Raw genomic sequence first — 24,685 nt, 5'->3', positions numbered from 1 at the left:
GCAGGGAATTGAGGGGTTAAATTCGGTGAGCAGCGATGTGGGCACTGCAGATGCAGCCCACATCGCTGCTGACACCGATCTCTTTCCTCTCCGCTGTACCGATCGGTACAGAGAGGGGGAGGGAGGAACCGGCGTCATAACATGACGCCGGTTTGTTTCCAAGTGATCACTCCGTCATTTGACGGAGCAATCACGTGGTAAACGCCCGCTATGAGCGGCCGTTTACCGTGATCCGTGATGCAGGACCCGGCGGTCACGGATGCTCTCGAGTGCGCGCACCTCGGGGCACGTGAGAGCAGAATTCTGGGAGGCCGTTAATTAACGGCCTCTCAGAGTTAAACAACCCCCCTGAAGCCGTTAATCGGCAATGGGCAGTTAAAGTGGTTAAAGCTAGATCACTAGCTATATAGGTGAGGTGAATATAGTGGTGTATACTGCAGTCAGGGCACAGACAACAACCACTACACAGCAGCAAGATAGGAAATCAGCCAAAAACGATTGGTGTGTACTGTGTTGAAGGTACACAGAACACCCACTGCTTCAGATGCTAAGTAACACACTACACGAGGCCGCCTCAAAGGCGGCCTTATATAGTGTGGGGCGTGCACTACACAGCCTGAGCTATGATTGGCCACAGGCAGGATGCCTGTGGCCAATCATGGCTCTCCTCGCTGCCGGCGCTGCGATTGGCCAAGCATGCGGGGTCACAGTGCATGCTTGGCCAATCATCGGGCAGCAATGCACTGCGCCAACGCAGTGCATTATGGTCCGCGCGCGCGTCACTCGAATTTTGACGCGAGCGGCCAAAACGTTCGGAATTCGCCGAACGCACGAACAGCCAATGTTCGAGTCGAACGTACGTTCGACTCGAACACGAAGCTCATCCCTAATTATTATTATACATTTTCTGTATATAGCTCTGACATATACCGCAGTGTAGTACAGAGAACACTAATCCATTTGTCAAAGGAGCTTACACTCTAATTCTCCCCCCCCCCCCCAGTCACACACTATTATTATATATTTATATAGCGCTGACATATACCATAGTGCTCTACATGGAACACTAATCCATTTGTCAAAGGAGCTTACACTCTAATGCCCCCCCCCACTGTCACACACTATTATTATTATTAAACTTCTATATAGCTCTGACATATACCGCAGTGCTGTAACAGAGACCACAGAGGAAGTCACACCAGTCTGTGTACCAGAGGAGCTTACACTCTAATGTCCCCCCGCAGTCACACACTATTATTATGCATTTATATTGCTATGACATATACCGCAGTGCTCTATATGGAACACTAATTCGTCAGTCACACACTATTGTTATACATTTACTACATTTACTTTATATAGCTTTGACCTATACCGCAGTGTAGTACAGAGAACACTAATCTATTTGTCAGAGGAGCTTGCACTCTAATGCCCCCCCCCCCCCCCCCCCACAGTCACACACTATTATTATTATACATTTATAGATATTTTATACATTTATAGATATTATATATCTCAGAATATACTCCAGTGCTGTACAGAGAACACTAATCCAGTTGTCGGAAGAGCTTACACTCTAATGTCCCCCCCTCCCCCACACACTATTATTATTATTATTATTATTATTATACATTTATAGTATATATATCCCTAACATATACTGCAGTGCTGTAAGAGAACACTGAGCCAGTCGCATCAGTCTCTGTACCAGAGGAGCTTACACTCTAATATACACACAAACAGGACATCTGACGGGAGCGTTGTAGAGTCTCACCACCATTCATAGACAGTTGTAGGTGAGGCCTATTGACTTCTATGATGTCTATTTTAATGACAGGTCCTCTTTATGGGGTTCTAGGTGGTGTACACTTGGTGTCCTTGTCTCCTTCCTTCCTGGCAGTGTGTAGGATAGGTCTGTATGGCAGCCTGTAGATAATGTTATCTGACCCCCCCTTGTCGGGTCAGTCCCAGGCTGCAGCCTGCAAATCTACACATTGTGTGTTTACCTAGTGCACTTGGTTTATCAAGCAGGACTACAAGTCCCAGAATGTCCTTCCCAACTACTAAACATTAGATGACGGTTGGGTGCATGAACATGGTTTGATAAAAAAAAAAGACAGTTCTATTTAAATTCTGGATGAAACTCATTAGGCTGATCCAGTGTCCCAGCATCTACTTCTATAGTCTCCATAATATAGAATGCATACAATCCAGCACAGGGATTGTGGGAACCCCTCATAATGGGCACAGCAGGTGTACAGACCCGGAACTCAGTACAGTAATGGTGGGAACCCCTCATAATGGGCACAGCAGGTGTACAGACCCGGGAACTCAGTACAGTAATGGTGGGAACCCCTCATAATGGGCACAGCAGGTGTACAGACCCGGGAACTCAGTACAGTAATGGTGGGAACCCCTCATAAATGGGCACAGCAGGTGTACAGACCCGGGAACTCAGCACAGGGATGGTGGGAACCCCTCATAATGGGCACAGCAGGTGTACAGACCCGGGAACTCAGCACAGGGATTGTGGGAACCCCTCATAATGGGCACAGCAGGTGTACAGACCCGGGAACTCAGCACAGGGATGGTGGGAACCCCTCATAATCGGCAGAGTAGGTGTGCAGACCCAGGAACTCAGCACAGAGATGGTGGGAACCCCTCATAATGGGCACAGCAGGTGTACAGACCTGGGAACTCAGCATAGGGATGGTGGGAACCCTTCATAATGGGCACAGTAGTTGTACAGACCTGGGAACTCAGCATAGGGATGGTGGGAACCCTTCATAATGGGCACAGTAGTTGTACAGACCTGGGAACTCAGCATAGGGATGGTGGGAACCCTTCATAATGGGCACAGTAGTTGTACAGACCTGGGAACTCAGCACAGGGGTGGTGGGAACCCCTCATAATGGGCACAGCAGATGTACAGACCCAGGAACTCAGCATAGGGATGGTGGGAACCCTCATAATGGGCACAGCAGGTGTACAGACCCGGGAACTCAGCACAGGGGGTGGTGGGAACCCCTCATAATGGGCACAGCAGGTGTACAGACCCGGGAACTCAGCACAGGGGTGGTGGAAACCCCTCATAATGGGTACAGAGCCGGGAACTCGGCACAGGGATGGTGGGAACCCTCATAATGGGCACAGTAGGTGTTACAGACCTGGGAACTCAGCACAGGGTGGTGGGAGCCCCTCATAATGGGCACAGGAGATGGACAGACCAAGGAACTCGGCACAGGGATGGTGGGAACCCCTCATAATGGGCACAGCAGCTGTGCAGACCCGGGAACTCACCAATAGTGTCCTTGAGAGATAGGCCAATCAGAGGGTTTAGCACTCAACCAAAGACTGTAATATGAGTTGAAATGTCTCCCTTGATCTCTAGCCGGTGACGTTGCCTAGGCTGAGATGATGTCATCAGTCTGCTGTAGGGCTGGAATCGGCATTTCCTTAGTCTCTTCTCTCCAGTGATCACTCAAACTTTATAAAAAGTCACAATTGAGAGGCTGCAGCAGCAGAGCTCCCAACTGTCCCTGATTTCAATGTCCTCTGTCCCTCTTTCCTCCTCATTTGTCCCTCATTTTGCTCTGACCTTTACAGATGTATATAAAATGCACTTTTTATCTATCAAAAATTGTTTTCCAGAGCTAAACCTTTCATCTGATTTCTAAATTGCTGCATTTGTAAATTCCAAAAGCCAATATAAAGGAATAGTAGTGTAAAAAAAAAAAGCACTTGTGGGTTTAACCAATCTTGTTTTTTTGTACAATTTTCCTTTAAGGGGGCGTGGAAAGGGGGTGTGTCCCATGCCTGCATACTTTAGCTGATAGGTGTCCCTCATTCCCATCTCAAAAAGCTGGGAGGTATGTAGCAGGGGGCTGATCTGTGTCAAACATTGGAGCTGGCATCTCAGTCCAGGAAGTAGATGGTGACCCTTGGGTGATGCCTAAACACCAATGGTGCCGTCCTCCTGGAGAGAAAAGCAGATGAAAGCCTTGTCAGAGGGAGTCCTAGATCTCCATGAGAGGTAATAAACACTGGAAGTGTTACACTGACGCATTACTCAACATTGTGCACCTACCATGAAGGGCTATATCAGATGACAGGTCCACTTTCAGGGCGTGAAAGGTGCCTTTTTGATCAGCAGTGGTTGTGTGTTTTTAAACTGATAATAGTATTGGGTGATGTGGACATTGTAGAGAAATGACTAATTCATCTGTATGTACAATGTGCTAAAAGATCTAAAGGATTGTCCTCCTATCTGAATATCTCCCACAGCTGAGTCTCCTGATGACGTGCGCAAATCGAGGACAGCCAGGCGTTCCCAGCGAGAAATGAGACGCGGGTATTGATATCAGGTAAGCTGACCCTCTCATGACTTATTTACGCCTTGCCAGCGCTGTGTGTCTGGAGGAAGTGCGGGTGACTCCTCGGTGCGGGATCAGCTTCAACATTCTGCAGCTGCTCTGTGCCGGGCGCCCGAGGCCAACAGGTAAGGCTCACCCAAAGTACTGGCTCTACGAGGGCACCGCGCTGTTACATATTTTCGTGTTTTTTTTATTGAATCTTTTGAATAGTCTGGAGAGTCAGTTAGTTTCTATCAGGATTTTAATTCCACCTGTGACCTCATTGGGGGGAATCTCTTTCACTTCCTGTCCGTGTGACACCTGCAGGGCAGGGACAAGGGGTGGGCAGAAGGGATGGCTGCCCTGGGCACTGTGGTACCATGTGAGGTGAAGGGGGCACCGCAAGGAGATGGGGGGGGGGGGGGGGGGATTTTTGTTGGAAGGGAGAACTTGGAGAGTGGCAGAGGGTAAGTATTGTTCTACAAGGGGAAATTTGTGGGGGTATTCTAAGAGTGTTAATTTATGGGGCTTTGTGTGGGGAAGGGGAATAAGAGAAGAGTATTTGTGCTGGGGGGGGGGGGGGGAGAGATCTCCAGTGAGATGATTTATACTGGGAGGGGAAATTAGGAATTTTTAGGGGTAGAGAATTTGTGCTAGGAGAGGTGATTTTATTTTTATTTTTTTGGAGGGGGGCAAAGATTTGTGCTGGGAGGGGGGATTTTAGAAGGGGGGGATGATTTGTACTGGGAGGAGGGAAAATTATGCTTGGGGGGGGGGGGGGGGAGTGAAAAGGTTTTTTCATTTTTTTTTTTTTTTTTTTTTTGAGGATGATCTTTGTTGCCACATAATACTCATACATCTTGGGGGCGGGGGGTGCAGTTTGGCATGTTCGCCCTGGGCTCTAGAAGACCTTGTCCCAGCACTGGACAGACACCTGTATAAGGTATGAGAGGTCGCTTGTCACTGGGACAGGAAGGCACAGACCTCAATACGTCCAGAGTGCTAGACCTTCCCCACTTTTCTAAAAAAAAAAATGTGCTATTGTCTTTGTTGGAGGGATGTCCCATAATTTCCTCTCTGGACAGGAAAAGGTACAGTTCCTGTTGAATTGGCACAGTAGCCAGGCACTTGGTATTTTTTAGGAGACATCAACGATGGTGGCCTACACCTCGGTACAAGCGTCCTCTAAGCTGATACCCTGTTTCCCCCGAAAATAAGACCTAGTGTTATTGTCGGTGATGGCTGTAATATAAGCCCTACCCCCCCAAATAAGCCCTACCCTGATTCCCTGAAAATAAGACCTACAAGGACTTTAACTAGGGCTTATATTGCAGCCATCACCGACAATCACACTAGGTCTTATTTTTGGGGAAACGGGGTATGTATCAGTAACTATCAAGTGTAATTTGTGTTTCTGGGGTATGTCCTCGTTACGTAGACCACACCATCCATCTGGGATATCTTGGATATAGGTGGAGTTTCCTTGGCTCCACCATCTGTTTCTTTGTTGCATCTCTTGGAAAGTCTTCTAATAAGATCTGCCCACTATAGTTCCTGGCTGGTTTGGGGTTTCTTTTTTACCCATCCTGAAATGTTCTCGCCCATCTTGGGTTGTTCCTGTCCACTATGGAGTCTGGGGAGTTTCATTTCTGTCCGCATGGGGTGTTGCTGCACACCGTGGGGTCTCTATGGCCATATTGAAGTTTGGGGGGTTCTATTTCTATCATTTTTTTGAGGTTTCACCACCCATCTTGGGGTGTTCTTGTCCACTATTAAGTAGGGGGAGTTCTACTCCTGTCCATATTGGTTGTTGCACCCAATTTTTGGGCGTCTTTGCCCACATTGAAGTTTAGAGCGTTCCATTTCTGTCCTCGTTGGGGTGTTCCCTCTCATCTTGGGGTGTTTCCATCCACTTTTAAGGACTGCAATGCTATTCTTCTCTACACTGGGTGTTACTCCCATCTTAAGGTGTCTCTGTCCACATTGAAGTTTGAGGCTATCTGCCCTCATTGGGGTGTTCCCACTTATCTTGGGGTGTTCCCATCCATTTTGAAATACAGGAATTCTATTCCTGTCCATGATGGGTGTTACTCCTTCTTGTTTCTGTTCACATTGAAGCTTGGGTAGTTCATTTTTCTGTCCTCGTTGGGTTGTCTCATCTCGGGGTGTTCTTGTCTACTATGAAGTAGAGTTCTTCTCCTGTCCATACCGTTTGTTACTCCCCACACACCATTGAAGTTTGGGGAGTTCCTGTTCTGTTCTCATCGGGATGTTCCCTCTCTCATCCTGCGGTGTTCCCCTCTACTTCGGAGTACAGTAATTCTATTTGACTTTGGATGGGACCCCCACCTTGAGGTGTTTCTGTCCACATTGAAATTTGGGGCTTTAATTTTCTGCCCTCCATTGAGGTGTACCTTCTCAACTTGAATTGTTCCTGTCCACTTTCAAGTAGAGGAGTTCCACTTGTGTCCACATTGGCTGTCACCCCTATCTTTGGTTGTTTCTGTCCACATTGGAGTTTGGGGGTTCATTGGGGTGTTCCCATTCATCTTGGGGTGTTCCCCTCTACTTTGGAGTTGGGGAGTTTAGTTTTACTTCTCTTCACATTGGATGTTACCCCCATCTTTGGATGTTTCTGTCCACACCAAAGTTTGGGGATTTCCTTTCCCATCACCGTTGGGGTGTTCCCACTAACTTTGGGTTATTCCTGTTCACTTTTGAGTTGGGGAGATCCATTCCTATCTACATGAGGTGTCCCCATCCATCTCGGGGTGCTCGTGAATACTTTGAAGTTGGGGAGATCCACTCTTTTCAACATTAAAGTGCCCCCCTCCATCTTGGACATTGTTTCTGTCCACATGGTGTGTTTCTTCCCGTCATGGGATGTCCCTGTCTACTTTGACATAAATGAGTTTAATTCTTGTCCAAATGGACTGTTCCTGTCAATCTTGGGGTGTTCTTATCTACTGTGGAGTAGGGGTATTCCATTTCTCTCTATATGTTTTTTTTTTTCTCTCTACCTTGGGGTACTACTGTACGCTTTGAAGTAGGGGCGTTCCACTCTTGTCCACATTGAAGTGTTCTTCCCATCTTGGGGTGTTCCTCTCCACGCTGAAGTTTGTTTCTGTCCATATAGTGTATCTGCCCATCTTGGGGTGCTTCTATCTTCTTTGAAGTAGAGGCGTTTCATTCTTGTCCACATGAAGCCTTCATACTCATCCTGAGATGTTCCTGCCCACTATCAATAAGGAGAGTTCTAGGCCTGTCTACGTGTTTCTGCCCATTTTGGGTTGTTCTTGTCCACTTTGGAGTAGGGGAGTTCCACTCCTGTCCATATTGAGGTGTTCTTCCCATCTTGGGGTGTTCCTGTCCATGCTGAAGTTTGTTTCTGCCCATCTTGGGGTATTTCTATCTTTTGAAGTAGAGGCGTTTCATTCTTGTCCACATGAAGCCTTCATACTCATCTTGAGATGTTCCTGTCCACTATCAAGAAGGAGAGTTCTAGGCCGGTCTACGTGTTTCTGCCCATTTTGGGTTGTTCTTGTCCACTTTGGAGTAGGGGAGTTCCACTCCTGTCCACATTAAGGTGTTCCCTCCCATCTTGGGGTATTTCTGTCCACTCTGAAGTTTGTGGAGTTTATTTCTGTCCACATGGACTGTTTATGCCTACCTTGGGGTGTTTCTATCAAGTTCGGAGTAGAGGAGTTCTGTTCATGTCTGCAAGGAGTGTTCATGCCCATCCTGGCGTTTTCCTGTCCATTTTGGAGTTTGGGGAGTTCCATTTCTGTCCTCGTGGGGTATTCCGGCCCATCTTAGAGTATCCCTTCCTATTTCCCATTTTATATTGGAGGAAAGCTGTGCTAAAATAAATGTGTAGACTGCCACCTGGTCCATTTTAAAATATTTGCCTGGCAGTAATACCAGTCCTATGGCTTTAGTACTTTCCAAGTCAATGATCTAGACCAGGGGTCTCCGAACTTTCTAAACAAGGGGCCTGCTTACTGTCTTTCAGACTTTAGGGGGGGGCCGGACCATGGCCATCAGGAGTAGAAAATGTCCTGGGTCAGAGGGAGTAAACAATGGCCCGTATTTGTTGTCAGTGAGAGGAATTGTGCCCCATCATTGGTGTCATTGGGCCCCATTGTTGGTGTCGTTGGGAGGAACTGTTCCCCATCGTTGATGTCATTGGGAGAAATTGTGCCCCTATATTGGTGTCAGTGGATGAAATAGTGCCCCAAGGGCTGTATAACAGCAAGCAAAGGCCTGCAGTCTGGAGACCACTGATCTAAACATTTGTGTGGACATGAGTTCCATTACTGTCCATGCAGAGTATTTCTGCCCCTTCTTGGGGTGTTCCTGTCCACGTTGAGATGATGATCCTCATCTTGGGATGTTCCTTTGCACTCTGAAGTTTGTAGAGTTTTTCTGTCCACATGGAGTGATTCCGCCTATCTTGGGGCATTTCTATCAATTTTGGAATAGAGGAGTTCCGTTCATATCTGTAAGGAGTGTTCCTGTCCATACTGGAGTTTGGGGAACACCCATTTTTGTCCACGTGGGATGCTCCAGCTTATCTTAGAAAATCAATTCCCACCTTCTCTCAAGCCAATCCATTGGCTTCTGTATTTTGTAGGTCAATAATCTAGAGCAGGGGTCTCCAAGTTTTCTAAATAAAGGTCTAGTTTACAGTCCTTCAATCTATAGGGGGGCCATACTGTGGCCATTGAGAGTACAAAAGGTTTCAATGGCAGTGGGAAAAAAAATAATGCCCCGTCACTTATGTCAGTGGGAGGAATTGTGGCCCAACTTTGGTGTCATTGGGAGAAATTGTGCCCCAACTTTGGTGTCATTGGGAGAAATTGTGCCCCGTCATTGGGAGAAATTGTGCCCCGTCATTGGTGTCATTGGGAGAAATTGTGCCCCATCATTGGTGTCATTGGGAGAAATTGTGCCCCATCATTGGTGTCATTGGGAGAAATTGTGCCCCAACTTTGGTGTCATTGGGAGAAATTGTGCCCCAACTTTGGTGTCATTGGGAGAAATTGTGCCCCAACTTTGGTGTCATTGGGAGAAATTGTGCCCCAACTTTGGTGTCATTGGGAGAAATTGTGCCCCAACTTTGGTGTCATTGGGAGAAATTGTGCCCCAACTTTGGTGTCATTGGGAGAAATTGTGCCCCGTCATTGGGAGAAATTGTGCCCCGTCATTGGGAGAAATTGTGCCCCATCATTGGTGTCATTGGGAGAAATTGTGCCCCAACTTTGGTGTCATTGGGAGGAATTGTGCCCCAACTTTGGTGTCATTGGGATTAATTGTGACCCATCTTTGGTGTCATTGGGATTAATTGTGACCCATCTTTGGTGTCATTGGGAGGAATTTTGTACCTTCATTGGGTTCAGTGAAGGAAATCCTTGCTTTAGACCACTGATCTAAAGCAAGTCTTACACCACCTTCATTTATTACTGCATGGTTGCGACAACTCAATGACTTGCAGGGTGTTCCTATCCACTTTGACAATGACTTCCGTTTTCTGTCCATGCAGAATGTTTATGTCCACTTTGAAATAGGGGAGTTCCATTTCTGTCCATGTGGGGTGTTTCTGCCCATCTTGGGATGTTCCTGCCCACTTTGGAGTAGGGGAGTTCCACTCCTGTCCACATTGAGGCGCTCTCCCCATTTAGGGATGTTTCTGTCTACTCTGAAGTTTGTGAAATTTTATTTCCTTCCACATGGACTTCTTGAGGCAAATCACGCATCAAGGAGATCAGCAATGGCAGCCTTGGTGCAGGTGAATGCCCATGGGGGGGGATGATGCCATTGGCTGCAGAGTCAGAAACTTGAGTGCCAACGTCACGCAAGGGGCAGTGGAAGTTTCGGCCATTTCTGTACTATTGGGTATGGTTGAAGTGTCCCTCCTGATACCCCCCAAGTCTAAGTGTCCGAAAGGTTCGTGACCCATGAAATTCAGACGTAGCGGAGAGTCAGACTGATGAGGGACTATATGACTCTGCGCTAATCCCTGCGAGGGACTGAGTGCACCGGATTGAGCGCATACAGCCGCACTCCGAAGGGTTAACACTTCCTAACGATGTAAAAAAAATAAACCTTTTACACGCTCAGTAATTGATTTTGTGTATTTGATATCTAGTAATTGGTTTGGGGAATCGGATTATCGCGGCTTGCAGAATTTTCACCTAATTAGGCGGTTGGAAAGTAATTTCCAGAACTAGCCGACTGCAAAAATCCCGTGACGCTTAAAGGGTAAGTACGCTTTATAATAAGGTGCACTTATCCTTCTTGTCTCCTGACTCAACCTACCCTCCCTCTCCACAGATGCATACTTGCCTCCATTTGGTGGCCGAGATTCTGTAGTTTTGTTTACAAATTTTCACTGTCCCGCGCGTTACGGCCACATAGACTTCCATGGGATCATCTCCAGTTGCCTGTTGGTCTATGGCAGGGATATGCAGTTAGTGGACCTCCAGCTGTTGCAGAACTATAAAATCCCATGAGGCATAGCAAGACTCTGACAGCCACAAACATGACACCCAGAGGCAGAGTCATGATGGGACTTGTCGTTTTTCAACAGCTGGAGGTCCGCTAATTGCATATACCTGGTCTATGGGATCATCTCCACTTGGCTGTTGGTCTATGGGATCATCTCCACTTGGCTGTTGGTCTATGGGATCATCTCCACTTGGCTGTTGGTCTATGGGATCATCTCCAGTGGGCTGTTGGTCTATGGGATCATCTCCACTTGGCTGTTGGTCTATGGGATCGTCTCCAGTGGGCTGTTGGTCTATGGGATCGTCTCCAGTGGGCTGTTGGTCTATGGGATCGTCTCCAGTGGGCTGTTGGTCTATGGGATCGTCTCCGGTGGGCTGTTGGTCTGTGGGTTCGTCTCCGGTGGGCTGTTGGTCTGTGGGTTCGTCTCCGGTGGGCTGTTGGTCTGTGGGTTCGTCTCCGGTGGGCTGTTGGTCTGTGGGTTCGTCTCCGGTGGGCTGTTGGTCTGTGGGTTCGTCTCCGGTGGGCTGTTGGTCTGTGGGTTCGTCTCCGGTGGGCTGTTGGGCTGTGGGATCGTCTCCGGTGGGCTGTGGGATCGTCTCCGGTGGGCTGTTGGTCTGTGGGATCGTCTCCGGTGGGCTGTTGGTCTGTGGGATCGTCTCCGGTGGGCTGTTGGTCTGTGGGATCGTCTCCGGTGGGCTGTTGGTCTGTGGGATCGTCTCCGGTGGGCTGTTGGTCTGTGGGATCATCTCCGGTGGGCTCTTGGGCTATAGAAGTTAGGACAGAACCCATCCACCTGATGTTATGGAGAAGAGGAAGCAGTTATGTAGTCATGTATGTGACAACGCTGCTCCTCAGATACAGTACAGCGAACGTTGTCACTCTAGGACAGGAAGTCTGTTTATTGGCAGGATCACCAGGTGGGAATAAAGAAAAGAAAACTAATGCTGCTTTTTTTTTTTATTATGGGCAGTGCTAAAATACCACATTCTGGCCACTAGATGGAGCTGAGGAGCATAGGGAATAGGTCTTTGTAACGAGCTACAACGTAATAATCCTAGAGAACGCTAGAGGGAAACTGCAAATAGCTATGTTCACACCGTGTGTGTGTGTGTGTGTGTGTGTGTGTGTGTGTGTGTATATGTTGGGAATGTGCACAAAATCCCTGTCTTTCTTGACAAGCACAGAGACACACTACCTTCTTAGCAGACGTGTGGCGGGGCCTTTTCACGTGCGCCAAACCAGTGCGGTGTGATTTTGTAAAAAGGGTCAAGGACTTCCTGTGCGCATTTCTTGTACGTTGGGCAGCCTATTTGAAATGAATGGGCTGCCCCACACGCAACGCACAGAAATGGATGGCGAGACACGAACGCGCGCACTCCTTCACACCTATATAGACACGTGTGTTGGGGATGCGTGCAAAAACACGCTCTTTAGCCCTGGTTCACATTGATGCGATTTGGTGTGCGATTTGTCATGTCAAATCAGCGGCTATTGCCCGCAACAGAACCATCGGAATTAGTGCGACGCTGACTTTGCGAACCTCTTCTACGCATTTCTTGCACGTAGAGCAGCCCATTGAATCTAATTAGCTGCCCTACACGCAACGCGCAGGAAAGCATGGGAAAACTCTTAGAGATGCACGCACTGAAACACGCTGTCCTTTAACAGATGCGCAGCGGTGCCTTTAATTGATAATGGCACCCCACCCCCATTCATCTGCCAACACGCATGTTTTTCACGTGCGCCAAACCACCTTGGCACGATTTTTGCAAAAGGGTTCAGAAACGTCCAAAATCGCACAGAAACGCAATGTCCTTTAGCAGCCGTTCGGGAGTGCCTTCAACTGGTAATGGCGCCCCCCCCCCCACCACCACCACCACCATGCATCCGCATTTTCATACATGTTGGGGCACCATGCGATTCTTGCGCTTAGGGCAGCCCATTAAAATGAATGGGCTTTTCCATGCAGGAATCGCATAGGAAAAAGCGTAGAGACGCGCCCACGCTCCGTGGCGCCCATCTACGCTTTACATTTTTTTTATTGCGCAAAGTCTGCGTTGGTATCGGTGGATCGCCGCTGTTACCCCTCCCCCCAACTGTTCATGAGAATAAGCCCTACTGTGATTTTATCGCACACTCACTAGCATGGCGGGTTTTCTACGCAGCATTCGGAATCGCATGTGTGGCTATCCTGCGCTCTCTCTCTCTCTCTCTCTCTCTCTCTCTCTCTGCAGAAATCGCAGAGCTCCTTGGCCTTGAAATTCCTCGCCATCGCCTGATTGGTGCTCGGCCTAAAATTAAAGGCAACCGCAAAGCCGATGGCGACATTTCCTGTGTCTGTATCGAGTTTCAGGATATTTCACAAGGCGGTTGGGGGAGCAGAGAAACGGACCGCGCTCTGAGCCCCGAGCTGGGAAAATTTGACTCCGCCCACAATAGGAACCGTCCATTCTGATTGGAGTTTATCGGGCCCGAAATCTTGCTTGGCTTGCGTTTTATCAGCCATCCATTTAAACTCGCTATTTCTTCCACGTCTTCTTCCCTTACTGATTACACTTCTGCTAAGCTCTGTATAATTATGTATGAAGGAAGGATCCTTATTTATTTTTGTATTTTTTATTTTTTTTGTATAGGAAGGGATTCTTTACTGTTAAGCATTGAAATGCCAAACTCAATACCTTCACTGGGGGTCAGGACAAAGTCTGTTCGTTCGAGGCTTGTCAATCAGCATAGCAAATCTTTCACATGTCCGCTTCCCTCACCTCTACATCTAAGCATTGTGTACGTAATTGATTATTGCAGAAGGATTCTTTACAGTTCAGCTGTGCCATGCCTGGCCCTAGTTTTCTAAAAAGAAGGAAAACTTTTCTTCAAGCTCATAGTAGCTATAGGTATAAGAAAGGACAGTATGTGAATATTTAAATTGAAGGAACTGATCTGGCTAAGGCTAATTTTGTCATTGGTATAGGAAGGCATTCTTTGCGTTTAAGCTGTGCACGGTTTGAAAAAGAGAGAGAGAGAATGAAAACTTGTCTTAAAAATTCTGGTAGCCCTGGCTCTACTAAAGGACCGTTTTGAGAATATTTAGATCCAGGGAACTGATCTGGCTACTATAGATCAGTTATGTATGGAGGAAGCATGATTTTATCTGGTATTTGAAAGGATTCTTTACTGTTAAGCTGTGGAATGCTCCACCACATGCAGGGCCAAACTCCATCCCTTTTTACTGGGGGTCAGGATCTTCCACATGTCCGTGCAAATCTTCAACATGTCTGTTTTCCGCCCACTGATGACTCCTCAGTTATGTATGGAGGAAGTATGATTTTATCGGAAAGGGATTCTTTACTGTTAGGCTGTGACATGCCCTGTGGCATGCACCGTCAAACTCAATACCGTCATTGGAGGGCCGGGGCAAAGCTTGTTAACTAGTGTAGCAAATCTTCGACCTGTCGGTTTCCCCCACTGATGACTCTTCAGTTATGAATGGAGGAAGGGTGAATATATTGTTGGTATAGGAAGGTATTCTTTACTGTTAAGCTGTGGAATGCCATGCAGCGTGCAATGTCAAACTCAATAACCTCATTGGGGGCCTGAGCAAAGCTTGTCAACCAGTGTATCAAATCTTCAATATGTTTCAATCGCTGATGACTCTTCTGCTTGGCACTATGTAGGTCAGTTATGTACGGATGACAGATGAGTTTATTGTTGGTATAGGAAGGGATTCTTTACTGTTAAGCTGTGAAATGCCCTTTGGCATGCAATGTGAAACAGAAAACCCTCACTGGACAAATCTTCAACATGTCTGTTTCCCTCACTGATGACTCTTCTGCTAAGCACTACGTATGTCAGTCATATATATTGAAAGGATGATTTTATCATTGGTATAGAAGGGGTTCTTTACTGTTAAGCTGCGAAATGTCAAACTCCATACCGTCATGGGGGGGCGGGGCAAAGCTCTTTAACATGTCTGTTTTCCCCCACTGATGACTCTTCAGTTATGTATGGAGGAAGGATGATTTTACTGTTGGTATAGGAAGGGATTCTTTACTGTTAAGCTATGGAGTGTCTTGCGGCATGCAACATCAAACTCAATGTCTTCATTGGGGGCCAGGGCAAAGCTTGTCAACCAGTGTAGCAAATCTTCCTATTTCTGTTTCCCTCACTGATGACTCTTCTGCTAAGCACTGTATAGGTCAGTTAAATATGGACAACGGATGAGTTTATTGTTGGTATAGGAAGGTATTCTTTACTGTTAAGCTGTGAAATGTCAAACTCAATACCGGCATTAGGGGTCAGAACAAAGCTTATCAATCAGTGTAGCAAATCTTCTACATGTCTGTTTCACTCGCTGATGACTCTTCTGTTTATCACTACGTAGGTCCGTTGTGTATGGACGACGGATGAGTTTATTGTTGGTTTTGGAAGGGATTCTTTACTGTTAAGCTGTGACATGCCCTTCAGCATGCAATGTGAAACAGAATACCCTCATTGAGCAAATCTTCAACATTTCTGTTTCCCTCACTGATGACTCTTCTGCTAAGCACTACGTAGGTCAGTTATGTATGGTGGAAAGATGATTTTATCATTGGTATAGGAAGGGATTCTTTACGGTTAAGCCATGAAATGTCAAACTCAGTACCATCATTGGAGGCCCGGGCAAAGCTTGTCAACCAGTGTAGCAAATCTTCAACATGTCTGTTTCCCTCACTGATAACTGACCTACGTAGTGCTTAGTAGAAGAGTCATGTATAGTGGAAAGATGATTTTATCATTGGTATAGGAAGGGATTCTTTACTGTTTAAGCCGTGAAATGTCAAACTCAGTACCGTCGCTGGGGGCCAGGGCAAAGCTTGTCAACCAGTGTAGCAAATCTTCAACATTTTCTGTTTCACTCGCTGATGACTCTTCTGCTAAGCACTATGTAGGTCCATTGTGTATGGACGATGGATGAGTTTATTGTTGGTATAGGAAGGGATTCTTTATTGTTAAGCCGTGAAATGTAAAACTCAATACTGCCATTAGGGGTCGGAGCAAAGCTTGTCAACCAGTGTAGCAAATCTTCTTCTACATTTTCTGTTTCACTCGCTGATTCTTCTGTTTAGCACTACGTAGGTCCGTTGTGTACGGACGACAGATGAGTTTATTGTTGGTTTAGGAAGGGATTCTTTACTGTTAAGCTGTGACAGGCACTTCAGCATGCAATGTGAAACAGAATACCCTCACTGGGCAAATCTTCAACATGTGTGTTTCCCTCACTGATGACTCTTCTGCTAAGCACTACATAGATCAGCTATGTATAGTGGAAAGATGATTTTATCATTGGTATAAGAAAGGATTCTTTACTGTTAAGCCGTGAAATGTCAAACTCGGTACCGTCATTGGACCTGGTCAACCAGTGTAGCAAATCTTCAACATTTCTGTTTCCCTCACTGACCTACGTGGTGCTTAGCAGAAGAGTCATCTATAGTGAAAGGCTGATTTTTATCATTGGTATAGGAAGGGATTCTTTACTGTTAAGCTGTGAAATGTCAAACTCAATACCGTCATTGGGGTTCGGAACAAAGCTTGCCAACCAGTGTAGCAAATCTTCCACATGTCCATTTCACTCGCTGATGACTCTTCTGCTTAGCACTACATAGGTCCGTTGTGTATAGACGACAGATGAGTTTCTTGTTGGTATAGGAAGGGATTCTTTACTGTTAAGCTGTGGAATGCCTTGCCGCATGCAATGTCAAACTCAATACCGTCACTAGGGGCCGGAGCAAAACTTGTCAACCAGCAAATCTTCCACATGTCTGTTTCACTCACTGATGACTCTTCAGTTATGTATGGAGGAAGGATGATTTTACTGTTGGTCTAGGAAGGGATTCTTTACTGTTAAGCTGTGGAAATGCCTTGCGGCATGCAACATCAAACTTAATACCCTCATTGGGGGGGCTGGGGCAAAGCTTGTCAACCAGTGTAGCAAATCTTCCACATGTCCATTTTCACTCGCTGATGACTCTTCTGCTTGGCACTACATAGGTCCGTTGTGTATAGACGACAGATGAGTTTCTTGGTATAGGAAGGGATTCTTTACTGTTAAGCTGTGGAATGCCTTGCGGCATGCAACATCAAACTTAATACCCTCATTGGGGGGGCTGGGGCAAAGCTTGTCAACCAGTGTAGCAAATCTTCCACATGTCGGTTTTCACTCGCTGATGACTCTTCTGCTTACCACTACAAAGGTCCGTTGTGTATGGATGAGTTTATTGTTATAGGAAGGGATTCTTTACTGTTTAAGCTGTAAAATTCCTTGCGGCATGCAGCATCAAACTCAATACCTTCATTGGGGGGCCCAGAGCAAAGCTTGTCAACCAGTGTAGCAAATCTTCAACATGTCTGTTTCACTCACTGATGACTCTTCAGTTATGTATGGAGGAAGGATGATTTTATCATTGGTATAGGAAGGGATTCTTTACTGTTAAGCTGTGGAAATGCCTTGCCACATGCAATGTCAAACTCAATACCGTCACTAGGGGCCGGAGCAAAACTTGTCAACCAGCAAATCTTCCACATGTCTGTTTCACTCACTGATGACTCTTCAGTTATGTATGGAGGAAGGATGATTTTATCATTGGTATAGGAAGGGATTCTTTACTGTTAAGCTGTGGAAATGCCTTGCGGCATGCAACATCAAACTCAATACCCTCATTGGGGGGCCAGGGCAAAGCCTGTCAACCAGTGTAGCAAATCTTCAACATGTCTGTTTCCCCCACTGGTGATTTTTTATTTTTTTTCAGTTATGTATGGGGGAAGGATGAATTTATCGTTGATATAGGAAGGGATTCTTTACGGTAAAGCTCTGCTGTGCCCTGCCGCATTCAATGGCAAACCAAATCGGGCAACTTTTTTCTTGCATCCCGTAGTAGCCATGGGTATAATAAAGGATGGAATGAGAATATTTGGATGTAGGAAAGGAATCCGGCTACTTTTGGGGGAGCGGCAGCCTTTTTTTTTTTTATGGGGCCCTGAGCATTGTGGGGGCCCTTTTTTAACTTTTTTTTGTAAAAAAAAAGGCCCCCACAATACTCAGGGCCCCCCCATAAAAAAAAGGATGAACTTGATGGCCCCGGTCTTTATACAAGCCGAGGGTTCAGGTTTCCGTATGGTGGAGACCTCTGCGCCCCGCAGCATCCCCCCCCCCGTCCCGCGTCTGCCCAGGTAGGTCGATCCTTTTTTTTTTTTCTTTTGGTGACAAACGAGCTCAGGTTCTACCCGACTACGTCCTCATAAGATTGTGCAGCCCTCCCCCCTCCCCGACCGGTGGGGGGCGGGACGGGTCTCAAGTTCCTCAAGGAAGTGCCTGAAAACTTATCAGAGAAGTTTGTGCTGCTGTCACAGGCGGGAGAGTCCATCTGCGAGAAAGGTGTCGAGAGACCGGACTCGGGGACAGGCGAGTCACAAGTAAGTCGGCGCTAGGTGGGTGGTGGGGGGGGTTGGGGTGACGCACGGAAAATGGGAACCGGTGGGGCCCCAGATGCTTCAGGCTTGATGCGCTAAGCTAACACCTCTCTCTTTGTTTCACGGGCAAGTTTAAGCAAGCAGCTGCCTCTTCTCTTTCCACCGAACCGTACGGCCGGGGCGGCCAATCGCTTCATTGGTTTTTGCGAAAAACCTTTTTGGATTATTTTTTTTTTTTATTATGTTTTTTGCTTCAGAGGTAGAACTGAAGTTTCACACAATGAGAGCCGGTCTGACGGCTGGGAGACTTTTCTTCGGTGTGCTGTGACTGCATATCGGTGAGATTGGTGCAATCTGACTTCCCATTTTTCGGGTGGGGGGGATTGGATTCTGGGTCACACGTACCTGGGCTGGCTGGCTCATCCGGCAATGTGTTAGTATGGGACCGGCAGAGCTTCGCCTCGTGTCTTAGAAGCGTGGCGGAGGAGGGTTTGGGGTTTTTTCGAGACAAGATTTTATGAGATGCATAAGAGATTCATTAGATATAAGATTCATAAGACATATACAAGGGTTCTTCAAAAAGTTTCTGCCCTTCCGAACTCTATTAAATGTAAAAAGGTGTGGAAACTTTTTGAAGACCCCTCGTATAAGGGACACGAAGATTCATAGGTAACACGTGAGAGATACCTAGAAGATACATAAGAGATTCATTGGATATAGGACATAGACGAGGGTTCTTCAAAAAGTTTCCACACCTTTTTACATTTAATAGAGTTTGAAAGGGCAGAAACTTTTTGAAGAACCCTTGTATATGTCCTATATCTAATGAATCTCTTATGTATCTTCTAGGTATCTCTCACGTGTTACCTATGAATCTTCTACGTGTCCCTTATACGAGGGGTCCTCAAAAAGTTTCCATACCTTTTTACATTTAATAGAGTTTGGAAGGGCAGAAACTTTTTGAAGACCCCTCGTATAAGGGACACGTAGGAGATTCATAGTTAACTCGTGAGAGATACCTAGGAGATGCATAAGATTCATTAGATATAGGACATATACAAGGGTTCTTCAAAATGTTTCTGCCCTTCCGAACTCTATTAAATATAAAAAGGTGTGGAGACCTTTTGAAGACCCCTCGTATAAAGGACCTGTAGAAGATTCATAGGTAACACGTGAGAGATACCTAGGAGATGCATAAGAGATTCATTCGATGTAAGACATATACGAGGGTTCTTCAAAACTAATGAACCTCTTGTGTATCTCCTAGGTATCTCTCACGAGTTACCTATGAATCTCCTACGTGTCCCTTATACGAGGGGTCTTCAAAAAGTTTCCATACCTTTTTTATATCTAATAGAGTTCAGAAGGGCAGAAACTTTTTGAAGAACCCTCGTATATGTCTTGTATCTAATGAATCTCTTATGTATCTCCTAAGAATCCTCAATTATGTCTTATGTCAATAGATCTCTTATGAATCTTATATCTATAGCTAATGAATCTCTTATGTATCTTAGGTATCTCTCACGAATTACCTATGAATCTCCTACGTGTCCCTTATACGAGGGGTCTTCAAAAAGTTTCTTCCCTTCCGAACTCTATTAAATGTAAAAAGATGTGGAAACTTTTTGAAGACCCCTCGTATAAGGGACACGTAGGAGATTCATAGGTAACTCGTGAGAGATACCTAAGAGATACATAAGAGATTCATTAGCTATAGATATAAGATTTATAAGAGATATGCAAGACCTAATTGAGGATTCTTGGGAGATACATAAGAGATTCGTTAGATATAAGACCTATACCGAAGGTTCTTCAAAAAGTTTCTGCCCTTCCGAACTCTATATTAAATGTAAAAAGGTGTGGAAACTTTTTGAATACCCCTCATATAAAGGACATGTAGAAGATTCATAGGTAACTCGTTAGAGATACCTAGGAGATGCATAAGAGATTCATTATCTATAGATATAAGATTCATAGGAGATATATTGACATAAGACATAATTGAGGATTCTTGGGAGATACATAAGAGATTCATTAGATATAGGACATATACGAGGGTTCTTCAAAAAGTTTCCACACCTTTTCATGTTTAATAGAGTTCAGAAGGGCAGAAACTTTTTGAAGACCCCTCGTATAAGGGACACGTAGGAGATTCATAATTCACTTGAGAGATACTTAGGAGATACATAAGAGAGTCATTTGATATAAGACATATACAAGGGTTCTTTAATAGAGTTCGGAAGGGCAGAAACATTTTGAGCATAAAAAGGTGTGGAAACTTTTTGAAGACCCCTCATATAAAGGACTCGTAGGAGATTCATAGGTAACGCGTGAAAGATATCTCGGAGATGCATAAGAGATTCATTAGCTATCAGATTCATAAGAGATACATAAGACATATATGAGGGTTCTTCAAAAAGTTTCCACGCTTTTTTAGAGTTTGGAAGTGCATAAACCTTTTAAAGAACCCTTGTGTATGTCTTGATATCTCTTATGAATCTTATATCTATATCTTATGAATCTCCTCGGTATCTCTCATGAGTTACCCATGTATCTCCTAGGAGTCCTTTTATACAAGGGATTTTCAAAAAGTTTCTGCACTTTTTTTTTTTTTTTTATATTTAATAGGTTTCAAAAGGTACGGAACCTTTTTGAAGAACCCTCATATGTCTTGCATATCTCCTATGAATCTTCTAATCTCTTATGTATCTCTCATGAGTTACCTAATGAATCTCCTATGTGTCCCTTATACGAGGGGTCTTCAAAAAGATTCATAAGAGATAAATAAGACATTCAAAAAGGTTCCACACCTTTGAACTCTTTTTATATTTATCTAATAGAGTTCAAGGGTGCGGAATTTTTTTTTGAAGAACCCTCCTATATGTCTTGTGAATCTCTTATGAATCTTTCTGAAGACCCCTCGTATAAAGGACATGTAGGAGATTCATGGGTAACTCGTGAGACATACCTAGGAGATACGTAAGAGATTAGATATAAGATTCATAAGAGATACATAAGACATATACGAGGGTTCTTCAAAACGTTTCTGCTCTTCCGAACTCTATTAAATATAAAAATTTGCGCAACCTTTTTGAAGACCCCTCGCATAAAGGACACGTAGGAGATTCATAGGTAACACGTGAGAGAGGCCTAGGAGATACATAAGAGATTCATTAGCTATAAGAAATACATAAGACATATATGAGGGTTGTTCAAAAAGGTTCCGCACCTTTGAACTCTATTAAATATAAGTGTCTGCACTTTTTTATATTTGAGTTCAAAGGTGCGGAACCCTTTTGAAGAACCGATATGTCTTATGTATCTTATAGCTAATGAATCTTTTACGTATCTCCTAGGTATCTCTCACGAGTTGCTTATGAATCTCCTACGTGTCCCTTATACGAGGGGTCTTCAAAAAGTTTCCGCACCTTTTTTTATATTTAATAGAGTTCGGAAAGGCAGAAACTTTTTGTAGAACCCTCGTATATGTCTTGTGTATCTCTTATGAATCTTTTCTTGAAGACCCCTCGTATAAGGGACACATAGGAGGTTCATAGGAGATACATAGGTAACTCATGAGAGGTACCTAGGAGGTCCATAAGAGTTTGATAAGATATCACTATAAAATTCATACATAAGACATATATGAGGTTCTTCAAAAAGTTTCTGCGCTTCCAAACTCTAAAAAAAAAGTGGAAACTTTTTGAAGACCCCTCGTATAAGGGGCACATAGGAGATTCATAGGTAACTCATGAGAGATACCTAGGAGATGCCTCAGAGATTCATTAGCTATAAGATATGCAAGACATATATGAGGGTTCTTCAAAAAAGGTTCAGTACCTTTTGAACTCTATTAAATATAAAGTGCAGAAACTTTTTGAAAACCCCTCGTATAAAGGACACCTAGGAGATTCATAGGAGATACATGGGTAACTCATGAGAGATACTTAGGAGATGCATAAGACGTACACGAGGGTTCTTCAGAAAGTTTCTGCCCTTCCAAACTCTATTAAATATGAAAGTGCAGAAGCTTTTTGAAGACCCCTTCATATAAAGGACACATAGATGATTCATAGGTAACCTTGGCGGCATGTTTTTGGGTCATGGTCATGCTGAAAGACCCATCCATGACCCATCTTCAGTGTTCTGGCGGGGTGTCTCCCGCTGTGTCATGCAGTCTGTACGGCGGCCGTCCATTGTAACAAAGCCCCGCCTCCTCCTCACCCAGGATGGATGGAACACTGATACAATGCTGGGAAACTGTATCGATGCAGATGGGCACAAATACAGGTGGGTACAGTGAGGCTACAGGTGGGCACAGTGAGACTGCAGATGGACACAGTGAGGCTGCGGATGGGGAAAAATGAGGCTGCAGATGGGCACAGTGAGGCTGCAGATGGGCATTGTTTACCCAGTAGCTGCTGCATTTCCCACCCTCGGCTTATACTCGAGTCAATATGTTTTCCCAGTTTTTTGTGGTAAAATTAGGTGCCTCGGCTTATATTCGGGTTGGCCTATACTCTAGTATATACAGTAATTACCACAGACGTTTCATCTGAGGGAAATCCTGAAAACGTGACCTGTTGGGGGCACCACGAGGACTGGAGGTAAGTAACACTGTCCTAAACAGGAATGGTCATAAAATGCTTCTCCTTTTCACAGATCCCCCGCTTCCGTATTTCATTGACGGCAGGTTGGCACCGATCGGTTTGCAATGTGGCCTTGTACAAGGACCTGCCGTAATTCCTGCAGCAAAAAAAGGTGCAAGTTGCCCCCTGGACTGACCACAAAGCCCCAACCATGGCACCCCCCCCCCCCCCCCCCGACCTTTTTGCATTTTTATATTTGATACCATTAAATGATGATAAAAATGGTAAAGAGGACCTTTTCTAACTCCAAATGCTCGGGCTGAGAATTGCCAGCGCGCTGGAAATCTTCTGCACCTGATAGTCGGGGTTGCTGGTAATGTCCTGACTCCTGGCTGCTACCAACAATCGATGTCTAGGATGGACGTTTGCTTTAAGCAGACGCCGTAGGTTTTACTTCAGACGCATGTACGGTGATTTGCCGCGTGTCCGAGCGCACAAGTAGATTATTTTTATTTTTTTTACTTTGAGTGACAAAGCAATTGAATATTTTTGTTTCATCCCGAGTAAAGCCCCGGCTCTCCCTTCATTCCTCTGGTCATGTACGGACACGCGCCCAGGAATCTTTTGAATCTCGCTTTCCCCCAGAGAAAAAAAAAAAGAAAGTCGCCTCTCCCAGAATTCTCAGAGTTCCAAACAGAACTCGGAAAAGTTTGGAAGTGCAGAGTCACTTGAAGGCGCCAACGGATTTGAATTTCCCCTGAAGATAAGATTATAGTCCGCCCGTGCTGCCCCTCCCCCCCCCCCCCCACCGCCGGTGAACTCGGTCAACCTGATCGGGGCAAAGGGCAAAAACCGTCACAGCCGACTTTTACCCGCTCTCCCCGCCGGTTCGGATCTCTGTGTCCGTGGATCTGAGTGCCTCAGCTGCTACCACGAGATCAAGTTCTCCATAAAAGGTTTACTTTTTTTATTTTTTTTGGATACAGCGAGGAAAAATCGGAGCCCTGTCATTGTATTTTTAGCTGTCTGCATCCCATTGAGGACATTCCCTTCACTTCCTGTCCAGGTGACACAACAGGAAGTTGAGATGAGATCTCTACAAAGGGGATGTCCCCACTGGAAGATTTCCCCTCTTATCCTGTTTTGTTGACAACTATTTATTTTTTTAATACCATCTCCCGTAGTATTTCTGCAGTCGCTGACCATCTCCCGTAGTATGTCTGCAGTCTCTGACCAGCTCTTGTATCTTGCCACACTTTTTTGACCATCTTGTTGTGTCTCCATCCCATTGGGGACATTCCCTTCACTTCCTGTCCAAGTGACACAAAAGGAAGCTGAGATGAGATCTCTACAAAGGGGATATCGACTCTTTTGAAAGTTGTCACCAATGTCCCCACTGGAAGATTTCCCCTCTTATCCTGTTTTGTTGACAAGTTTTTTTTTTTTTTTTTTGTTTTTGTTTTACCATCTCCTATATCATGTCTGCAGTCTCTGATCATCATCTCTTGTACTATGCAGTCTGACCATCTCTTGTACTATGTCTGCAGTCTGACCATCTCTTGTGTCATGTCTGCAGTCTCTGATCATCTCTTGTCATGTCTGCAGTCTCTGACCATCTCCTGTATCATGTCTGCAGTCTCTGACCATCTCCTGTATCATGTCTGCAGTCTCTGACCATCTCTTGTATCATGTCTGCAGTCTCTGACCATCTCTTGTATCATGTCTGCAGTCTCTGACCATCTCTTGTATCATGTCTGCAGTCTCTGACCATCTCTTGTATCATGTCTGCAGTCT

At 45.4% G+C, this 24,685-nt stretch overlaps 1 protein-coding gene across 2 annotated transcripts in view; it reads left to right on the top strand.

Moving 5' to 3' along the window:
* TNFAIP8L2 (TNF alpha induced protein 8 like 2) overlaps positions 1 to 24,685 on the top strand; it is a 63,490-nt gene that overhangs the window by 17,620 nt on the left and 21,185 nt on the right. Inside the window, exon 2 of one of the 2 annotated variants that reach the window (XM_077464106.1) lies at positions 4,285 to 4,364. The gene's annotated coding sequence lies outside the window, so the exon portion shown is untranslated. Of the gene's footprint in view, positions 1 to 4,284; positions 4,365 to 18,163; positions 18,306 to 24,685 lie in introns of those variants that run through there. The other variant, XM_077464105.1, reaches the window with a different exon arrangement.

The sequence above is a fragment of the Lithobates pipiens genome, unplaced genomic scaffold (assembly GCF_037356315.1).
Source record: "Lithobates pipiens isolate NorthernLeopardFrog02 unplaced genomic scaffold, aLitPip1_a1.2 Scaffold_30, whole genome shotgun sequence".
In the NCBI taxonomy this organism is placed as follows: Eukaryota; Metazoa; Chordata; class Amphibia; order Anura; family Ranidae; genus Lithobates; species Lithobates pipiens.
The sequence above is the reverse complement of the archived record's forward strand: the minus strand, read 5'-3'. Positions and strand labels throughout refer to the sequence as shown.